Here is a 14,653-nt window from a genome sequence, read left to right as displayed (position 1 = left end):
AATCAGCAGATAAATGAGCTAGTCTTCTTTTTTTAAGAATGGTTAGAGAGTTGAAGGAATTTGGAGCATGTGATAAATTGGCCATCCTTTCTGATCATTAACCCATTCTTCTAATAAACTCTGGGAAATGTGCTTAGTATATTTGCTAATGCTCTAAAGGCCTTGATGGCTATGTGATTTCATTTGTTTGAACCTTCCTCCTAAGAATGCAGGCCACAATCTGTTTGTGCCTTCTCATGCTGTGTGACTCTTATCCATGCCCTCCATTCAGTACTTCACAGGGGGTCTACCTACCACACTAAAGATCTTCTAGTTCTGATATTTATGTGGATATCAGTGGGGTATATGACCTTATTTTAAGCCCTCATTCTCAATACCTGGCCTACCACTTTTTCTACATATCTTGGTGGTAGTATTCTTTTATGCTGCTCTTCGCATGCAATTTTTCACCAGAAACACACCGCAGCCTATTTTTGCCCACCCTGTGTCTTCACTATCAAATTGTAGCCATACAGCATCAGTGGTGTTAAAAAGAAGGACCTTTGTTTCAGGGTGCAGCTTGAGGTTATTAAAAATATTGCACAATTTCCCAAATGCAATCTGGCCCACACTCTTTAGCCTGTTTAATTCTGGGCGAAGTTCCTTGTCCATCTGCAGAGTATGTCAAAGATATATGCATATACACACTGATGAAATTAATCTGTGGGTTCTCAATATCATTATCTGGATCAGGTTATGTCAGACTCAAATAGAAAAAAATCCCCTCCAGCTGCATATTGACCATAAATTAACATTATCTACATTATATTGTATTTTCATTTCTTTTCTTAAACATTTTTACTTGATTCTCCCAGTACTCTGGTGTTATGTGGGCCCTGTGGAAATATGAACAATTAGCATTCTTTGGACACTTAACTATCCATTTGTGTAAGCCTAGGCAAGCCACTAATCTAAGCTTTAGTTACCCCATTTGTAAAATGGGGATAGTTGTAGGACTTACTTCATAGGGTTGTTGTGATCAATTAAGATAATTTATTTAAAGTGCTTTGCAAACCTTAAGCCACTATGTAAGTATTAGTTATCATTATCATGACTATTATTATGTTTCCTGTGTGAATGGTTTAGCCAAACTCTTTTTGAGTGGTCAAGGTTCTCATGGAGGAGGCTCTGCAGTATTCTGGAGCTTAAGGCAGTCAGCACAGTGTCCTCTGCAACCTGGAGCATTTGGAAAACTTTGTTCTCTTGAGGGAATCATTCTTTCAGTTGGATTCTATGCTAGATGTGCTCCATTATAGTGGTCAACACCTTTGGTTAACATGTTGCCTGATTATATGCTTCACTTAATATTAATAATCATAGGATTTTCAAATAAAGCTATTTCCATTATTCTCTTTTAGAGGAACTTGTGTGATCTTTATATATATATATATATATATATATATATATATATATATATATATATATATATATATATATATATATATATATGCATATGCCCAGAAGATCGATTGTTTGGATGGGTGGCAGAGAGTCTTTCAGAAAGCACTTTCCTCAGCCAAATGAAGTACTTTTTTATAGTCCACAAACAGTAAGAGTACAATGGCATCTTATATTCTCAGCTCCTTTCAATCACGTGACTATAGATTACAATTGTCTGCTGTAGAATATCATCTGGGAAGACCAATCTATTTTCTTCTTATACCTTTATCAAAGATACCCTTAATATGTATATGAATTAGCTTCATAAGGAGGTGAGAAAGTAAGCATATGGGTCAGTAGTTAAACCCAGATTTTCTTGATAACTTTCTTTTGATAGTTAATAATATCTAGGTTTTTTTCACCCAAACGTGGTATTTCAGATCTCTTGAGAATCTATCCCTCACTAACCTCAAAATATCATTACCTTCAGCATCATCCTTGTGTATAAATGGTTTAGTCCAGCTACTCTTACTCTGTTGGTTTTTTTTTTGGTTTCATTTCTACTTCCTCATGTAGCATGTTAGGAACTGTTAAAATGTGGTAGCTCCTCTGTCGTTGATGGAAAAAGTAGTTCTAGAAATCTCAACAGGTCTTTTCCATGTTTCATTCTTAAGTACTGACAGGATGATTTGGCTTAATTGGGTCTCCTGTAAAGTTTTCTTTAATCATGTTTTTCCCTCTCCCACTTCTCATTCTTTTAGTGAGGTGATATTGCTTATAATATTCTACCATCTTCCCCAATAAGATTCTACAAATTAGTTCATATGCTAAATCATTGTTGCCTTTGGCAGCAATGTGTCTTTGCTTGTCAAGGAGATCAAGTGTCTTCTTCCAGAGACAATTTCTAGGTTCTCAGCCTCTTGGTAGTGGCAGTTACTTTATATCATTTAAATGTCCTGAGGAGACAGTGATTGTCTATGTTGATATCTGTTCCTTTATTTTCCATTTTTCAGTATTAGTAGCTCATTTTAATAGGTCAAGTTGGAGCTATTCTAATTATGTGCCGTATCTTCTCATTTCTAATTTGATGTCAGTTTGGATCTTTACTCTCACAAGAACAATAATTTGATTGTATACAGACATCTGGTTCAGGAATGACCCCCCACAGCCATTTCCTGTCAGTTAAAATATAATCAATTTAAATGTTGATGCTCACCGAGTCCAGTGCCTCCTAACTATTTCCTTGAATAAAGCATTCATAAGAGTTGTGAGGCTTCTCTGTAGACTTTGGCCTCTTTCATCTTAATCCTAAACCATATTTTCAATTTTTTTTTTGGAAGAGGAGGGACCAGTCCTCTCCTATGCCTACCTTTGCATTAAAGTGAAAAAGTCTTCAAATAAAAAGTTTGTTTTATTTAGGGGCTATCTTTTGAACTCTTTATAGAAGTTTCCTACCTCATTGGATCATAGACTTATAGATTTAAATCTAGAAGGGACCTTTAGAAGGCCATGAAATTCAACCCCTTCATTTTACAAAGGAGGAAACTGAGGCCCAGAAAGTTCATATAGCTAGCAAGTATCTGAGACAGGGTTTGAATTCAAACCTTCCTGACTTCAAATGGTGCCACATAAATAGCAGTTCTCTAGATATAGTTTAATCAGGGCTTAGAGAAGTGTAATTAAGTCTACTTATCCATTTCAGAAAGGAGCTAAGGAGAAAAACCTAGCATAGGGGAGCCAGTAGTACAAGGAAAATGGTGATCTCAGTGCCAACGGAGGCATGGACAATCTCTCTCTGTTTCCTCACATTTAAAATGGGGATTATAATAAATAGTACTTCTCTCTGAGGGTTGTTATGATGATCAAATGAAATAATATTTGTAAAACCCTTCACAAACCTTAAAATGCTATATAAATGTTATATTGACAAACCAAGAGAGTCAGGAAGAAACTTTAGGCAGAGAAAATGGAAAATACACATTAATTAAACTAATTTGATAAACATTTCTTAAGTACTTACTATGTGATATATTGGAAAGAGTGACCAATTTGGAACTAGAGAACTGGGATTTATATCCAGTCTTGCCACTTCATGACACTGGGTAATTTACTCCCTGGACTTCCCTTTCCTTATGTGAAAAAATGAGGAGATTGGACTAGATGACCCCTAAGATTCCTTCTAACTCCAGAGTTATGAGCTTAGGATCTTCAGGGTAATTTTTTTCTTTCTTTTTTTTTTTTTTTTTGCAAATACTCATCACAGGCAGTACAATATGAGATGGTCAGAGCTGTCCCATGAAATGCTGTTTCTTGATTTTGAGTATGAGTAAATGTTTGAAATCTATAAATAAGAAGGAATATGATAATATGGGATTTGGCTATAAGTTTTCCATTTGTCAACAAGATTTAATTTTGAAATTCAGAGGTTTTCACAAAGAAAAAAAAGTTGGTTCCCTTATCTTAGTTTTCTAACAAATAACGAGTGGTTCAGCTAAAGTCATTCTTGTTGTTTTCTGTTCTTTAAACATATTTAAAATATGTGCAAAGAAGACTATTATAAGATCAGACTATAGGACTGGCTCTTTCCTCTCCTCCTGCATCTGCATACGGCATCCATTGTTCTCCTGTTTTACCATGGCTTTCTAGTTCTGGCCTCACCTCCCTAGTTTTGGTATCCCCTACCAAGACTTGACTTCACAAGGAATATTGTACTGTTGACCACTGTGTCCTCCTTTGCCCATCAAAATGTATTGGTCTTAGGGGCAACTAGGTGACTCAGTGGACAGAGTGCCATGTTTAAAGATAGGAGGTCCTGGGTTCAAATATGACCTCAGACATGTCCTAGCTGTGTGACTCTGGGCAAGTCACTTAACTCCAATTGCCTAGTCTTTACTTTTCTTCTGCTTTGGATCTGATATTTACTATTGATTCTCAGACAGAAGGTAAGGGCTTTTAAAAAATGTATTGATCTCATGTCCTGTGCCTACTAGATCCTGCTCTCCTCCTGATTAAGTAAGTAGGCTACCCTTCCTGGGAAACTTAGACATTTTAATAAGAGAATTTCTGGAGAAATAGACCCTTAAATCAGGGGTCTCTTGATGAGTGAAGTTGTAGGTGCTCCCCCAATCACACCATTTAAGCAACTGCCTATGTAAAAGATGGCCCTAGGTAGAAAGAAATATTTCCCAGGCATGGAAAAATTATCCTCACTTTTTTTTTACTTTCTACTAAATGAGACATTTGGGAAGCTTGAAAGAGAATTTTTTCCCTTGCATACTGTGGTTGGCTCTGTGGTGTGGCAGCTGGTGCAGCCAAGTAGCAGGATAGCTTCAATGGGGCCTTATACCTTGAGGACGACATGAGAACCTGGACTGATATTTGAGGATTGTGCCAAGTAGCAATCTTTACAGAGGAGAAAGTATGTATGGGAGAGCCTCCCAATTTTCCTACTTCTCCTGGCTCTGCATAGATTTATCAGTTGCTATAATGACTTCTTTTAAAACCACCTAAAATTTTACTGTGGTCTGGGGAATTCAGTCATAAAATGAAGCCACTGTAAGCCTCGAGAGCAGAGGGGAAGAGCTGCTAGTTACTTGGCTGCCCCAGAACTACCTGATTTCTGTGCACCATGGTCTGTCTGTCCTCCCCAAAGTAAGAGGAAAGGGGCCCAAGGAAGTGAGAAAAGAGAAAGAAAAAAAAGAAGCTTAAGGGAGAGAGAGGAACAGAGCAAGGCCATAAATGGGAAGTACAGGTTCCATTTCCTTAGAACAATGTGAGAGATTGGTTAGCTCCAGGTTACATTTGAAACTCTTCTGAATTGGGGGCTTGGAAGGATGTCAGGGAGTGTGGGGTTGGGGTGGATGATGCTGCTGTTCAACCATTTTAGTAAAGAGCTTCTCCTGGTTGTCCAAGAAATGGTGTCGGGGATCCATTGGTGGTACAGAAAGAAAGGATATGTAGTCATTATTACAGGTAGAGACAAGATCGAGTGGTTGTTGCTGATTCCCTGCTGTAGAGACAGATATTTGTCCAGTTGACACGAACAATAAAAAGATCTAATGCCTTCCCAGGACCTATATCTGGGACGTGACAGAGGGCCTCCTGAGACTTGTCAGAGCAGACAACCACTACCCACTCCTGGTGACTCATGTGGGGACAAACGATCCTGCCAGAAGAAACCTAGAAAGCATTGCTAAGGATTATTAAGCCTCCGGCAAAGAAACGACCTTAGGGAAATGGATAGGGTTTTCATCTGTCCTGCTAATTAAAGATACCAGAGTCTGATTTGGGAAGTGAAGAGCTAGCTAGCAAGATGATGCCTATTGGTGAAATTTGGATTCCTAAACTGTGGCTTAAAACATAGGGATGATAGGGACTTTGGTCAGAGATAAAGTACACTTAATAAGAACCAATAAAGATGCATTTGATTAGAGTCTTGACAATTTGATGAATAGGGCTTTAAACTGAAAAGGGAGGAGAAAGAGTATTGCCCTTATGTTTCTGCCATGCCTGATACTATGTTGACTAACATGCCATGGAAAATAACAGAAGAGACCAGAAATTTATGGGAAACAATATAAAAAACACAAATAATGAAACCAATGGCTTCTTTTTTCTAGATAGTAATAAGCAAAGTATGGGTAGGAAACAGGGTGGACTACAGATGGCAATGAGAGATGAATTTAATCTGATTAGATATCAGTGGAACTTGATGGGGCAGAGCTTATGTTTGGAATGAGGTTCTGGAAAAGCCCTACTTTAGTCAAAAGGAATAGGAATGGGGGCAGCTGAGTTGCACAGTGGTTTAAGAGCCAGGTCTAGAGATAGGAGGTCCTGGGTTCAAATCTGATCTCAGATACTTCCTAGCTATGTGACAAGTCATTTAACCCCAATTGCCTGGCCCTTACCACTTGCCTGCCTTGGATCTGATACTTAGTATTGACTCTAAGATGGAAGGCAAGAGTTTAAAAAAGGAATAGGATTTCTCAAATGCACGGTGGAATCATATCATAGTGTAAGTGGTAGATAGTTCGGCTTAAAGCCTGGAAGACTTGAGCTCAAGTGCTACCAGTGTCACCTTGGGCAAGTTGCTTGATCTCTAAGTACACTAAGCAACTAAGACTATAAGTTTCACAGTCTGCACAATTTTTCTCACCTGGAAATTCCTTTTAATTAGTAAAATAACAGGACCAATTCTTAGCTAAATAAGAAGCTATAGGAATTATTAGGTGAAAAGAATTTCAATGAGGATCATTAGAAGGAGGAAAATAAATGATATTGTCATATATGGAGGTATACTATAGGTCACCTACACACAAGAAAGAATGAAATGAGTTCTGGAAACAAATCACGAGTTTGGGAAGGAGATGTGATACAATAATAGTATTACTGATGGGGGGAGCAGGGTTCTTCATTGTCTGCTGCAATGTTTTCCAAAAAAGGCAGAATAGCATTAAGTTTCTGACTTGCTGTAATGATAATTTCATTCTTCAGAAGATGGAAAAAGACAGCAAAGGTACCATTGTTCTAGGATTGATTCTGACCAAAAAGCATGTACACATATAAGTGACTACCAAAAAAATGGTGAGGGGACATCCACACCTGTGATTTAATTGGTGTTGAGAACTGTAAAACAAGCAGCTTGGAAGATCAGGAAAGCCTCTTTGTAGGAAGTGGCATTTAAGCTGAGTGTTGAAGTAAGCTAAGAATTCTTTGAGGTGGATGAAAAGGTCATTCAAGGCATGAGGAACAGCCTGTGCAAAGGCACAGAGAAGGGAGATGAATTTTTATGCATGAGGGATAGTAAGAGCAGTTTGGCTGGAATCTAGAGAATATGAGGAAAGGAAATGTGTAACTAGCAGACATGGGAAGGCTAAAAGCTTAAGGGGCTCCTAGTAATGAAAAGAGCACGGAAGAGAAGATGGTACCAATGGAAGGATACCACCAAGGCAGAGTGGGAAAGAACAAGGCAGAGATGCCATCAATACATCACTATGGCTACCTATGCAATAATCGTCAGGCTATGGCAAGAGGAAGAAGGGAGGCTTCTGTAAGAGGATGCCCTCTGAACTTGGCACATTCTTTTTATGACAAACCCCTTATTCTTCCTACTTTGATGGATAGGAAGATAGGATCTATTATCATTTTATGCATCAAGGCAGTTCAGCAACATAGGTAACGGCCAAGAGTTTTATAAGGAGGGGCAGGGCTCTTAATCGTTTCTGATTTGTTTTTCTACCTTTGATGTCCCAAGCAGGGAAATGCCAGGGATTGGCCATTGAGGACATGAGCCTGGAGGGTTCTTGAGGGGAAATTCCAGGACAGGAATGAGGGTGAGTCTAGTGCAAAGACAGCTTATTGCCAAAAAAAGAAAAAGACTATGCCCCTCCAAATTGGAGATTTTTTTTTTGGACCACAACACTTAAGTCCTGAAAGAGGTGTCAGATGTGATTTCTAAACCACTTTCTGTGGTCTTTTAAAGATCTAGGGGTAAAGATGTGTAGCAGAACTAGAGAAGGGCAAGTGTTCTCCCAGTTTTCAAAATGGGAAGAGGGTGGAGCCTGCAAATTATAGGCCAGTGGACTTCAATTCCTGGCAGAATTCTAAAACATGTTATTAATGAGATGATTTGTGAGCATTTAAGAAAGATCTAAAAAACCAGCATGGCTCCATCAAGAACTTGCCATGCCAGACTAACCGCATTTCCTTTTTTGACAGGGTTACTAGACCATAGATCAGGGGAATGCTGTAGAAGTAGTGTACTTAGATTACAGCAGATCATTTGCTGGAGTCTGTCATGCTGCCTTTGTGGAAGAGTTGAAGAAATGTGGGTTAGTGATAGTACAGTTAGATGGATTCGACATGATTGGATGACTAGGCCTCCTCACCCTCTGCCAAAGTAGTCATGAATGAGTTGGTGTCAAATTAAAGGACAATGTCTAATGAAATGTGTCCGTGGCCCTGGGTTGTTTAACATTTTTATTGGTGACTTAAACAAAACCAGAATTTGCAAATAATAAAAAGCTGGGGGGACAACTAACATGTTTGATGGTAGTTAGGATCCATAAAGATACAAATAAGACTAGAATGCAGGGCCAAATCTAGTAAGGTAAAATTTATATGAATGGATTAAGTTTTATACTTGGAATCAAGGGCCCATGGCTAGACAACTATCCTGTGAAAAACTCTGGAGGGGGGATTTTTGTGGATGACAAGCCCAACATGAGTCAGCAGTATGACATGGCAGTCAAAAAAAAAACAACAGGAAAAATGAGGGATTTATCGAAAAGAATGCTACCCACATTCAGAGGAAGGACTGCAGGAGAGGAAACACAGAAGAAAAACAATTGCTTGAACACATGGGCTGAGGCGGACATGATTGGGGATGTAGACTCGAAACTACCACACCAATGCAACTATCAACAATTTGGAAATAGGTCTTGATCAATGACACATGATAAAACCAGTGGAAATGTGCGTCGGCATGGGGGTGGTGGTGGTTGCGGGGGGTGAAAGGGAAAGTAGGAGCATGAATCATGTAACCATGTTAAAAATGAATATTAATAAATGTTAAAAAAAATAGCAGGATCTTGAGCTGTATTGAAAAGCGTGGTGCCCAAGATTAGAGAAATGATCGGTTTCCTGTGGACTGCTCTGGTCAGATCCTGTCTGGATCATTATCACATTTTAGAAGGGATATAGATAAACTGGAGCACATTAAGAAGACAATGCTTATGAGTAACTTGAAGACTGTGCCATATGAGGATTGATTGAAGGAACTGAGGATACACTGTGAAGGAGAACTTAGCTTTGCTCAGCTTGGCCCCAGGGGTCAGAAATGGGAACAGTGGGGAGAACACGTAGAGAGGTTGTTTCAGTCTTGGATGTTAGGGGCTGCCTTTAGAAGAGAGGCTCTTAATTGTTGACCATGTGTTGGTATTGAATGGTGTATACTAGATTCTTATTCAGTTGCACATTGAGCTAGCTGACCTCTCTGGCCCTTCTAGTCTTGGAGATTCATAAATTCTGTTTTTATCCAGGACAATGGAATATCAGTCCAATACTGGAGTTTTTGTTTTCTATAGAATGGCCTGATTGTTTGAAAAACACCAAATTAGCTACTTGTTTTGGCATGGAGGAAATAAATCCTTCCTAGAAGATTGTGTGTGTTTGTAGCTATACATCCTGCTACCTCTTAAGGACTAAAATCATACCCTCTATGCTTTCCTCAGTCACATCTGAATGTTTGGGCTGAGGGAAGGGAGAATAGAGAAGCACAAATGATTTAGATCCAATATTGTCTTCCAAGGACCCTCCAGAATGGAATATACCTAAGTTCAGACTGGACTCCTCCTCCAAGATGAATCTGGGTTGGATATATTTCTTGCTGGTTCATCCTTAAATTGGACATAGTGCCAGAAAGGGGCCCAATTCCCAATACAGACTGTGGTAGATAGTTGAGAGTGTTCTTTCAAGTCCAACATAGCCTGAAGGGATCCTATGCCAAGCCACAAGGGGCCACTAACTGGCCCAGCATGCCTTTCACTCCCCTGTTTGCCAACATGCAAAGCTGCCAGACCAGAGGTGGGCCTCCCCAAAAGGGCCAGTTTGTCAGCTTCTATAAACAGTCCTTGTGTATCCAGTCACCTCACTTCCCTATTACCCAGTGGAGAGATGGAAAATCACAGAAGAGAAAGATGGTTCAGTTCTAAATCTCTGTAGAGACCTAGCATTTCTTGGGAGTGAGCCTATAGCAAGAGCATCCTTGCCTATACTGTGCCTGTATGACTGAGAATAATAAAATAGGAAGGAGGAAGAGAAACTAGGGAGCACATGCTCAGAGGATCAAGGGATTGTTTTCCAGGAGCAATTTTTTAAACTAATTGTACTTTAACATAGAAATAAAATTATGAATCCCTGAAACAACCCATGTGAAATCAGATATATTGGGAAATTTTAAAAATAGATCAAACTTAAATTGTATCTAATTCTCATATCAGGCCAGTTGTCAGATCTGTTTGTTATCACTTCTTGGTTGTAAAACAACAGGTAAAATCATCTAAAACTTTAGCCAAATCTAAAGAACTCTACAAATAGGGGATTTAACAAAAGGGAGGCAATGTGGCACAATGGAAAGCGCATTAGCTCTGGAGTCAGAGGACTGCATTCAAGTCTCTCCTGTGATGCTTACTGTGTGCCCTCCTTGGGCCTCAGTTTCCTCATCTGTCAAATGAGAGGGTCAAGCCAGTTGGCTTCTGATGGCCCTTTCAGCTTGAGATGTAGGATAATTCTATGAAGAATCAGTAATAAGTATGAAGAGCTAGTACATGGGCCTGGCTGACTTCTGATGTGGGAAAGCCTGGAGACTCTGCTGAAAGCTTTAATTGTTGGTAGGTAGTGCCCCTGGCATTTTCTTAAAGATTCAGTTTCAGAAATGCAACTTTGATGTTTTGTCATCCCATATACCCACCCATGATCCTATAATAGCTATAGATCAAATCATATTTCAGTTCTTTATCACTTCATGAACAGACCAAAGCCTCCCAAGGTTGTCTTAAATATATTCCATTTAAGAAACATGATGGGGAGGTGGATCCTAAATATGTGCAAGTATCTTTTAATATTCTTTTTTAAAAATTGTCATGCTTTGGGGAGAGCTGGACCCCAGAACTCAGAATGCAAAGTTACATTTTCATCTTTGATTTCTTCCTTTTTCATCTGTGTTCCAAATTGGGTGAATGTACCCATATTCCTCGAATGTACTAGTTTCCCCAGTTGAATAATGGGTGCATTGCCTTATTAAGTGTTTATCTTGGCAGTACTCCACTGCTCCTGCAGGTTATTCACATCCTGTTGATTATTCCGTCTCATCTTTAGAATTTTAGGCCATGGTATTTCCCCATCCTTTCTCTAAATCTTTAAATATCAGCTCTCCCAAATCAAGGCTGCATGTCAGATGGTTCCTAGTTTTCCTCTCTTTCTCTAATACAAACGAAGGGGTGGTAGCTGCTTTCCCTCAAGATTCCAAGCATTTTCATCCCAGTAATAAGTCCCTCCTTGCTAGTGAGAATCAGGTGCACAATGTCTCCCTTGATTGTTTCTTCCATCTTCTGAAAAATGAATTATCATTAAGGCAGGGAAAGAAATGACTAATGGCCTTGCTTTTGGCAGAAAGAGCCCCAATAGAAGTCCAGATAATTTAAGTCATCTATAAGTTCTAGATCATGCCTGTGTGCCAGGCTTTTGATCTTTTCTCCAGACTCTTCTATTTCATCTTTTCATTCCAGGTGGCCTATCCAACCCTCCAATAACAATATCGTTTCTGCTTCTCCCTCCATTGATCTTTAGTCAAATGCTCTTTGCCATGCTTTTTTTCCTTCTGGTTCCTGGATTTCCTCACACGAAATACATAGGGCTATTTAATATACGATATTATTTATTTCACATACTGAACCTTCCCTGTTTTACCTATCCTAATCTCTTTGAATAAGAGTCATGAGATAATATTTGGAAAGTGCTTACCATTGCCTTAATAAATACTTGTTCCCTTCCCCAAATCCCACCAAATATGAGTGAAACCTATTTATGAAGTCAAAGTTGCCATTTGGGGTTAGGATTTTAATTCTGTTTTTGAGTCAAGAGACTTAGATTTAAATCCTACTTCTGACTTATGTGTTCCAAACAAGACTCTAAGTTTCAGAGCAGATGACAATCTACTGTGGTAGAGGGAATTTCCTTCTTCAGGTGTTCTTTGTACCAATGAAATCACATGTATGACCTTCCAAACAACTCTGGGCTAGGCACTGTACTAGGTACAGGGGTACAGAGAAATAGGAACCAGTCCTTGACCTCAAGGAGTTTATGTCATTCCATGTGCATGTGCCCAGATAAAGAAATATAAAGTAATTGGACAAGGGGTGAGCACTAACAAACAAGTCTTCTTGTAGAAGGTAGCACTTGAGCTGCTTTGTGAAGGATCCTAGTGGTTCCGAGAGGCAGAGGTGATGAGGGAGAGCATTTCCGAAAAAGGTGGTGGCCCATGCAAAGAAATGGAATAATATATACAGCAAGTAGGCCATTTTGCCTAGAATGTAGGGTGTGTGAGGGGAAGCATATGAAATTCATCTAAAACATATAGATTGGAGCCAGATTGTGAGGGGCTTTAAATGACAAACAGAAGAGCTAGTATTTAATCCTAGAGACATAGGAAGTCACTTGAGCTTCTTAATTAATAATTTCCCTTTCTTGTGACCAGTACTTGATACATTCCTATATAGAATTCTGAGAACATGAGTTCCCAAAGGGAAACTGACTGCTTTGGGAGGTAGTAGGTTCCCTTTCAAGCAGGAGCTGAATGACCACTTCTTAGGTTTGTTCAAATGAGGAATCTTTCTGGCTCTGGGTTAGATTAGATGGTTTATGAGGTCCCTTTCAACTCTAAAAATTCTATGACTTTTATTGATGACTCTTACCTTAGATTTTGCTTCTGAGACGTTCTGGGCATTTCTGTTGCTATTCTTTTTCCTGCTTTCTAGTTTTTCTCTATTGTATCTGAGTTGGTGAAGATGTGTATATATTTGTTTTTCCATCTCTAGTTTTTTCTCTCCCTCTCCATTTCCAGTTTAAAGTCCTTTTTGATTTCAAAATTTTTGCAAGATTTCAAGCAAGTACATTTTTTACCAGCCTTTGCTAAGTACACACTCTAGCCCTGGCCAAGAACCTATCATGCCTATCTATATTTTAAGGCCTTGAAATCAAAAGTATAGCCTTTATATCACCAACTCTACCTGACATAGTGATACTCAATAAATGGGTTGACTATGCTTATATTTTACAATTTTATGAATGCAAAGCCTGTATTTTGGGGTCCTGATGACAAAATCAGGACCTGAGAAGAAAATCTATAATTGAAGGAAAGAGAGGGCCTGGGGTTATCTCTGAAGTTTACTTTACATATTGAAGAGACCTCTGAGGTCTCTTCCAGTTTTTTTTTCTTTTTTCTTTTTCTTTTTTTTTATTTTAAACCCTTAACTTCTGTGTATTGACTTTATAGGTGGAAGATTGGTAAGGGTAGGCAATGGGGGTCAAGTGACTTGCCCAGGGTCACACAGCTGGGAAGTGGCTGAGGCCGGATTTGAACCTAGGACCTCCTGTCTCTAGGCCTGGCTCTCAATCCACTGAGCTAACCAGCTGCCCCTCTCTTCCAGTTTTTGGTCTATGATCCTGACTTCCTATGATGAGTAAATTGTTTGGTCTTCCACTTGCCTTTCTTTTGTGGGACCAATTATGGTAAGTTAAGCTGCAAGGGCATGGCTTTCCATAGGTTTAAGCCTGGACCAACTTAATAAGGAGCACAGTATCATTGACTTAGAGCTAGAAGGCCCCTTAGAGGTCATCTAGTCAGTGGCTCTTTGTGGTGTGATTTCAGGGATGCCCAAATGATAAACTTAGTGTATAGATGCCAGAAACTTGACCATCAGAAGTTCATTCCTTGCCAGGTTTTCCTACCTTGTTAGTGTAATTAATTTCAGTGAATGATCATAACATTGCCTTTTCAGTTGTTTCTACTTAAATGCAACTGATTTTCCCGGATTTTTTCCTGAGAGGAGCTTCTGATAAAAGGTAAGTGGGGAGAGGGGTAGACTATTTGGTTTTTAAGACAGTCTTTGTCTACTTCATCATTTTGCTTTAGGCCCAGCTGCGGTTTGACTAACTGGGTAATGTTTACCCCAACTCCCAGCTTCCTGCCCCAGATGTTTTCCTATACTACCTTTTGAAGGCCATAGGGAAGCCATCAGGTTGGCAGCTGGAGAAGCTACAGGAGCCAGATGATTAACTCTCCTCAAACTGAGGGTCTCTGAAGAAAGCAGAATGATGTGAAACCTAATAGTGGGGGTCAGGACAGAGAGAGGAGAGCATTGGGGATCTGTGCACATTTCCCCCAGGGAGGAGGCCTAGATCAAGGTCAATATGGTTGGAGTTTGTTTTATTTAACCCTGGAATGGCTCTGGGCTTTATTAGTCACTCTGGTTTTATTTCACCTAAGACGATGCCAAACCTCCAGTAGAATTGCCATCAATATTAATTAAAGATGGCTGCCTTTTAAATGTATGCATGAAGGCCCTTATTCTGCAATTTTGTGGGCCAGCCTCCCATTTGGTTCAGTATCCAATGAAGGACTGTGGGATTGGGCAGTTATCATTCAGAGTCTTATCACATGTGGCCCATTCTCCAA

The 14,653-nt window shown here is 39.4% G+C and overlaps 1 protein-coding gene across 1 annotated transcript in view; it reads left to right on the top strand.

The window, feature by feature from the left end:
* The window catches only part of LOC123253463 (mitogen-activated protein kinase kinase kinase kinase 4-like), a 233,903-nt gene that overhangs the window by 24,168 nt on the left and 195,082 nt on the right, over positions 1-14,653 (top strand). The window lies entirely within an intron of this gene.

Source organism: Gracilinanus agilis, chromosome X (genome assembly GCF_016433145.1).
Source record: "Gracilinanus agilis isolate LMUSP501 chromosome X, AgileGrace, whole genome shotgun sequence".
Lineage (NCBI taxonomy): Eukaryota > Metazoa > Chordata > Mammalia > Didelphimorphia > Didelphidae > Gracilinanus > Gracilinanus agilis.
Note: the sequence above shows the minus strand (reverse complement) of the source record. Positions and strands in the feature narration are given on the sequence as shown.